The sequence below is a fragment of the Phyllostomus discolor genome, chromosome 8, assembly GCF_004126475.2.
Source record: "Phyllostomus discolor isolate MPI-MPIP mPhyDis1 chromosome 8, mPhyDis1.pri.v3, whole genome shotgun sequence".
NCBI lineage: Eukaryota > Metazoa > Chordata > Mammalia > Chiroptera > Phyllostomidae > Phyllostomus > Phyllostomus discolor.
The window spans coordinates 56,037,006-56,044,551 of NC_040910.2; the positions used below are offsets into that span (position 1 = coordinate 56,037,006).

At 37.8% G+C, this 7,546-nt stretch overlaps 1 pseudogene; it reads left to right on the forward strand.

Annotated features, from left to right (window-relative positions):
• The first annotated feature begins 2,342 nt into the window (after positions 1-2,342).
• On the forward strand, positions 2,343-5,250 carry LOC114503768 (annotated as a pseudogene).
• Positions 5,251-7,546: the final 2,296 nt, after the last annotated feature.

The window sequence follows — 7,546 nt, forward strand, 5'->3', positions numbered from 1 at the left end:
CATATATTGCTGTCTCCTCAACAGAGGTTAAGATGCAGGATGGGAGGAAAAGAAGAAAAAATAATACACAATGGGTGACCATGATTCCAGAGGATGGAACAAGCATGATTCCAGAGGGTGAAGTTAGCAGTATCCCATAGGGTGCAGTAATTTATTTTCCCCTGGGAGGAGCTTGTTATTGTCAAGAGAGATGACAGCTACAATATTGAGGTACATACAGGCACAGGAATCCCTGCAACCACTCTTCTATGCCTCTCTCCAGTGCCTCCCATTCCAGACTAGACTCAGGTGACTTCAGTCTGTGCTGCCCTCCCTTTGCTGAAGCCCAAGGTGAGTGGCTGTGAATAAAAAAGCCTGTGCTTGTTGAAAGACAAATACTATTTGATCTCACCTTTAACAGGAACCTAATCAACAAAACAAACAAGCAAGCAAAATATAACCAAAGACACTGAAATAGAGAACAGGCTGACGGTGACCAGAAGGGAGAGGGGAGGGAATTTCAGGGGGAAAAGGAAGGCTTTGCAGGAACAAGTATAAAGGACACATGGACAAAACAAGGTGGGGGAGTGGAATTGGGAGGGAAGTGGGGAGGAATGGGGGAGTGGGCTGGGATGGGAGTAAAAGGCAGAAAACTGTACTTGAACAATTAAAATAAAAATTAAAAATTAAATAAAATTAATTTTAAAAGCCTGTGCTTTGGCCCTGTAAAGAAAAAAACAGTAGTGACCTTGAGAGCCAGATGGGTCTGCCTCTCCTTGGCAGTCAAAAACCCTGTGGCCTTTCACTGCTGGAGACTATGTGGGCAGCTGATCCCAACACTGGCATTCTGTGCTTCCAAGCCTGGTCTGGGGTCCAGGTTTCAATCCTCTCAGGGGAACTGCCTCCGTCCACCACCCATGTGAGTGGGGCCATCCATTTTCATGTCCCCAACATTCCTGCCAGCCTCAAGTTGGTTTCTGCCCATCCTCGGCCAAAAGTCTCTTTTTCACATAGTCTTCAGTTATTTGTTTCAGGTGACCATTCTTCTCTTTACTTTTATTTCCAGATTGGTTCTGGGAGTAGGTGCCAAAAACATCCTCCTACCGCACCACTGTTTTGTGACCATTTTTTTTCTTTTTTCTGTTTTTGTCTTCCTATTCTTTACTTAATTTAATTTTCTTTTTTCTCCCTCTTTATTATTTTTCCCTTAGCTTCCTTCTTTCCTTTTATATTCTCTTTTCTGTTTCTTTTTTCTCTGTTTTTATGTTTTGTCTTTTATTATTGTTTATTCTTTTCTTTTTAAATTTTTTCATTTGTTGATGTTGTTTTTGTCTCTTTTTGCTTTTATGACTTTTGTTGTGATTGTTGGTGGTGGTATTGGTTTGTTTATTTTGGTGAATGGTTTTCAGTTTTGTCTTGTTATGTTCAGTCAGCACCTGTACAATTTGCACAGTATTGTTAGAGTTGAGCCCCACAGTATACCAGCCCAAGTGCTGAGCCCACCCATGAATGCAACAACAGCAATCAAGGACCAATAAGAACCAATTAAAACAAGAGGACACAACAAGAGGACAGAACCCACACAATAATCATTCCTAAAACACCCAGCTCTAGTGATCAAGGGGACTGCCCCACTGAGTCCCACAGTGCATCTACCACAGATAGCCACTCCATAGCATTTCTATTTAATGCATAGAAACAAACACAAAGAGACAGCCAAAATGGGGAGACAAAGAAACAGGTCCCAAATGAAAAAAAAATAGAGGAATCTCCAGAAAAAGAGCTAAGTGAAATGAAGGTAAGCAGCTTATCAGAACCAGAGTTCAAGGTAATGATTATAAAGGATGTTCAACAGCATGGAAAAACACATAGAAATCATGAAAAATAACCACTCAGAAATGAGGAATAACATATCTGAAACAAAAAAAAATACACTAGAAGGGCCTTAGTTAGTGCAGCTTTATTGGTTGGAGCATCATTCCATGAACTGAAGGGTCAGGGGTTCAATTCCCAGTCAAGGAATGCACCGAGGTTGCAGGTTCAGTCCCCTGTCAAGAAACAGACAAGAGGCAACTGAACAATGTTTCTCTGTCATATTGATGTTTCCCTCTTCCCCTATCTCTCTCTCCCTCTCTCTCTCCCCTTCTCTCTAAAGTCAATGAGCATGTCCTCAAGTAAGAATACAATTTTAAAACATACTGGGAGAAATAAGAACCTAATAACCTAAATAATAACATGATTGATATGTTGGATGAAACAGAGAATTGAATCAACTAATTAGAAGACAAAGTAGACAAAACTCACTCAATCAGAGCAGCAAAAGGAAATATGAGTTAAAAAGCAGGAAGATAGTTTGGGACAACATGAAACATGACTACGTGCATGGTAGAGGTACCAGGAGGAGAAGAGAGGGAGAGTAAGGGATAGACAACATGTTTGAAGAAATAATGACAGAAAACTTTCCTAACCTGGTGAAGGAAAAAGTCACACAAGTTCAGGAAGCATAGAGAATTCCAATTAACATGAACCCAAAGAGACCCCCACCAAGACACATCATAATTAAAAGGGCAAAGTTTAAAGACAAAGAGAAATCTCCAACACAGCAAGGGAGAGGCAGTTAGTTGCCTATAACGGAGTTCCCACAAGGCTTTCAGCTGATGTCTCAACAGAAGCACTACAGGCCAGAAGGGAATGGCATGCAGTATTAAAGGATAAAAAGTAATGATCTAAAACCAAGGTAACTCTATCCAGCAAGGCTATCATTTAAAATTGAAAGTGAAACAAAGATCTTACCAGATCCCAAAAACTATGGTACATTTACACAATGGAATACTATGCAGCAGAAAGAAAGAAGGAGCTCATACCCTTTGCAACAGCATGGATGGAGCTGGAAAGCATTATGCTAAGTGAAACAAGCCAGGCAGTGAAAGACAAATATCACATGATATCACCTTTAACAGGAATCTAAACAACAAAACAAAACAAAACAAAAAACTAGCAAAATATAACCAAAGACACTGAAATAGGGGATAGTCTCACAGTGGCCAGAGGGGAGAGAAGAGGGAATTTCAGGGGGGAATGGGTAGGGATTACAGGAACAAATTTGGAGGACACATGGACAAAAACTAAGGGTGGGGGGTAATGGGGGGAAGGGGGGAGGGTTGGGTGGATGGGCTGGAACGGGAGTAGCGGGGAGAAAACTGTACTTGAACAATGATTGAAATAAAAAAAAAAAAGAATTACTTGATGCTCATATGAAATGTAAAAAAAAAAAAAAAGAGTTTCAGAATAATTGGTATAAAGTCTTCTTTAAATGTTTGGTAGAATTCAGCAGTGAAGTCATCTGGTCCTGGACTTTTGTTTGTTGGCTAAATTACTGATTTAATTTCCTTACTTGTTATTAGTTTATTACTTGTTATTAGTTGGTTCAGATTTTCTATTTTGTTTTGTTTTATTTTTTAAGATTCAGTCTTGGTAGACTTTATATTCTTTGAAATTTATTGATTTCTTCCAGGTTATCAAATTTGTTAGTATGCAATTATTCATAATTATCCCACGATGTTTTGTATTTATTTGGTATCAGTTATAAAACCTATTCTTTTATGTCTAAAAAAAAAAAAGATCTTACCAGATCCCCCAAAACGCCTAAAGGAGTTCATTACCACCAATCAAGCATTGCGGGAAATGTTAAAGGGGTTGCTTTAAGAAGAAGACATATAGAGAGAGGAACATAGGCATAAAGAATAAAAATGGCAATAAATAAGTACCTATGAATAATAATTTTAAATGTAAGTAGATTAAATGCTGCAATCAAAAGACATATGGTAGTTGCATGGATAAGAAAATGGGACCCATACACAGGGTCTAGGAGAAATAACGATGCCTGCCTGAGTGCGGTTGGTAGGGTAATAATATGGGTGTAATAGTTTATAGTTATGAACATTTCACCTAAAATGTCATATGGTGTGCTTGAGTGTGATACTGTTATGTTACAGGATTACATGCTTATGATTTTGTAACAAAAGATTTTGTAATAAAAAGGGGCATTACTTGTGTTGGACTCATATTTTATATATAAGGGACCCATCTCAGAATAAGAGACACACATAGACAATGTTAAGGGATAGAAAAAACTGCATGAAAATGTAAACAAAGCCATTAACAAGAGACAAAGAAGGTCACTACATAACACTAAAGGATTGATTCAACAAGAGGATATAACCCTTGTAAACATATATGCACCCAATATAGAAGCACCAAGATATATAAAGAACACTCTTGGTGGACTTTAAGGGACAGATTAACAGCAATGGTCACAGTAGGGGACTTTAACACCCCACTGACATCAATGGATAGATCTTGCAGACAGAAAATCCACAAGGAAACGGTGACTTTGTATCACATACTGTATGAGATTGATCTAATTGATATTTACAGAACATTTCCCCTCCAACTTAGCAAAATATACATGCTTTTCAAGTGAACATGATACCTTTTTAAAGATAGACCACAGGTTTAAGGCACTACACAAGTCTTAACAAATTCAAAAAGATTGGCATCATATTAAGCATCTTCTGGGATCTAACTGGCATAAAACTAGAAATCAACTGTAAAAAAAAAACTAAAAAATATTCAAACACATGGAGGCTAAATAGCATGTGATTAAACAATGAATGGATTACCTTTGAGATCAAAAAACAAATAAAAAACTATGTGGAACCAGGAGACAAAGTTCCAAGCCCCACCCCTTGCTTTGTTCCCCAGCCATCTGGTCCCCTGAACCCACTACTGATAAATTGGCCCAGCTTTTACGTGCACCAAATCTGGTTCCTCTGGTGTCACCGCTATGAGAAAGTGGGTCAACAGCTCTGGCTGGAGGCAGGGCTGAACTCTGTGAAGGTTTTCCAGGCAGCCGCAGACCTGAAACAGTTCTGTCTGGAGAATGCTCAACATGACCCCCTGCTGACTGGAGTATCTTCAACTACCAATCCCTTCAGACTCCAGAAAGTCTGTTCCTTTTTGTAGTGAAATGAACCTTTGAAGGTGTTCTAAACCACTTTTCATGAACCAGTGAGTATTCGAAGAGAGCTAAATTAGAAGCCTGTACAAAAAACTTATCCCTGTAACACATGCCACACTGTACAAACTTCTGCTTTTGTCAGTCCTTAACATCTACCTTTCTGAATTTTCATGAATTCCTATTTCACAAGGATGATTATTTTATATACACTGGCAGCAGCATACAAATAAATACTTAGTATAAAAAAAAAACCCAACTACCTGGAACCAAATGAAAATGAACACACAACAACTCAAAATCTATAGGACACAGCAAAAGCAGCCCTGAGAGGGAAGCTCATAGTCTTATAGGCCTGCCTAAAGAAGATAGAAAAATCTCACATAAACACTCAAACTCTACACCTAAAAGGATTGGAAAAATAACAACAAGAAAAGCCCAAAGTAAGTAGATGAAAGGAAGTAATGAACATCAGAGCAGGAATAAATAACATTGAAACTAAAAAAATACAAAAGATAAAAAAAAAAAAAAAACAACTGCTGGTTCTTTCAAAACTTTTAGCCAGATTCAACAAGAAACAAAGGACACAAATAAATAAATCAGAAATGAAACAGGAGGAGTAACAACTAATACCAAATATATTACAGACAACTGTATGACAACAAATTGGACAATCAGGATGAAATGGATAAGCTCCTAGAAACATACAATCTCCCAAAATTAATCAGGAAGAATCAGAGAATCTCAGTTGCAACTAGTGAAACTGAATGTAATTAAAAAACTCCCAACAAATATAAGTCCCAGAGTGATGGCTTCACAGGTGAATTTTACCAAACATTTAAAGAAGAACTAACACCAATCCTTCTTAAACTATTTTTAAGAATTCAAGAGGAGGAAAACTCTGAAGATCATTTTATGAGGGCAGCATTATTCTAATTCTAAAACTAAGTAAAGACACTACAAAAAAGGAAAATTACAGGCCAATATCCCTGATGAACATAGACGCTAACATCTTTGACAAAATAGTAGCAAACTGGATCCAGAAATACATTAAAAAGATCATACACCATCATCAGGTATGATTTATTCCAGGAATGCAAGGTTGGTACAATATCCACAAATCAATAAACTTGGTACACCACATAAACAAAATGAAGAATAAAAACCACATGATCATAGCAATAGATGCAGGAGAAGCATTTGATAAAATCTAGCACCAATTTATGAGAAAAACTCTCAGTAAAGTGAGAATAGAGAAATCATACCACAATGTAATAAAAGCCATATGTGACAGACCCACAGCCAACATCATACTCAATGGCCAAAAAACTAAAAGCATTTTCCTTAAGGTTGGGAACAAGAAAGGGATGTCTGCTTTCACCACTCTTACTCCGCATAGCGCTGGAAGTCCCAGCCACAGAAATCAGAGAACAATGAGAAATAAAAGGCATCCAAATTGGAAGGAGGAAGTAAAACGGTCCATTATTTGCAGATGACAAGATACTGTATACAGAAAAACCTCGGGACCCTACTAAAATGCTATCAGAGCTAATAAACAAATTCAGAAAAGTAGCAGGAAATCAGTGGCATTTTTATATACCAATAATGAACTATCAGAAAGAGAGACTTAAAAAAATCTCATTTACTATTGCAACAACAATAAAAAAATTAAGGTACCTGGGAACATATTTGACCAAGAAGGTAAAAAACTTGTGCTTGAAAAATATAGGACACTGAAGAAATAAATTGGGGAAGATATAAATAAGTGAAAGCTCATATTGTGTTCACAGGCTGGAAGAATTAACATCATTAAAATGTCCATACTACCAAAGCAATCTATAGAGTCAATGCAATTTCTATTAAAATACCAATGGCCTACCTCACAGGTCTAGAACCTATGTTTCAAAGAGGTATATGGAACCAAAAAAGACCCTGAATAGCCTCAGCCATCTTGAGAAAGAAGAACAAAGTTGGAGGGATCATAATACCTGATATTACACTATACTACAAGGCCATAGTAGTCAAATCCTGCCTCCCATTTTTTTTTAACAGTTATTGGGTCCTATATGGTTTAGTTAGCCTTCTTTTTTTTTCAACTGTAAATCCAGAACTATCACACTTACTTTACACATTATTTGCACATAATAAATTGTGCTAAATAATGGTAAACATAAGTAGCCTGGCCCCTACCCCCTCCCACCCATTTTCCCTTGAGGTGAACTAACGAGGAGATAGAGAGGTAAGGAGCTGGCCCTTGGGGTGTTATGAGCTGAGCTGGGAAGATTCAGGTTCTCTTCAGAGGGTCTAGAATTCCACAGAGAGAGGGGCAGGACCAACCTGAGCTCAGCCACAAGAGAGAGAGCTTACTGATGTTGGAGGGCCTCCTCTGATTTATTCTCTTGGGTCCTCTGAGACCTGCGCTACTAGGTAATTAGTTTAAGGGCTATATGTGTAGAAATAAATATTCTAGAGGGATTTCTACTACTAATTTATTGTCTCTAGAAAAATTTTTGCCCTGGATAATATGCCTGAGTGAGCTGAGGGAAAGAC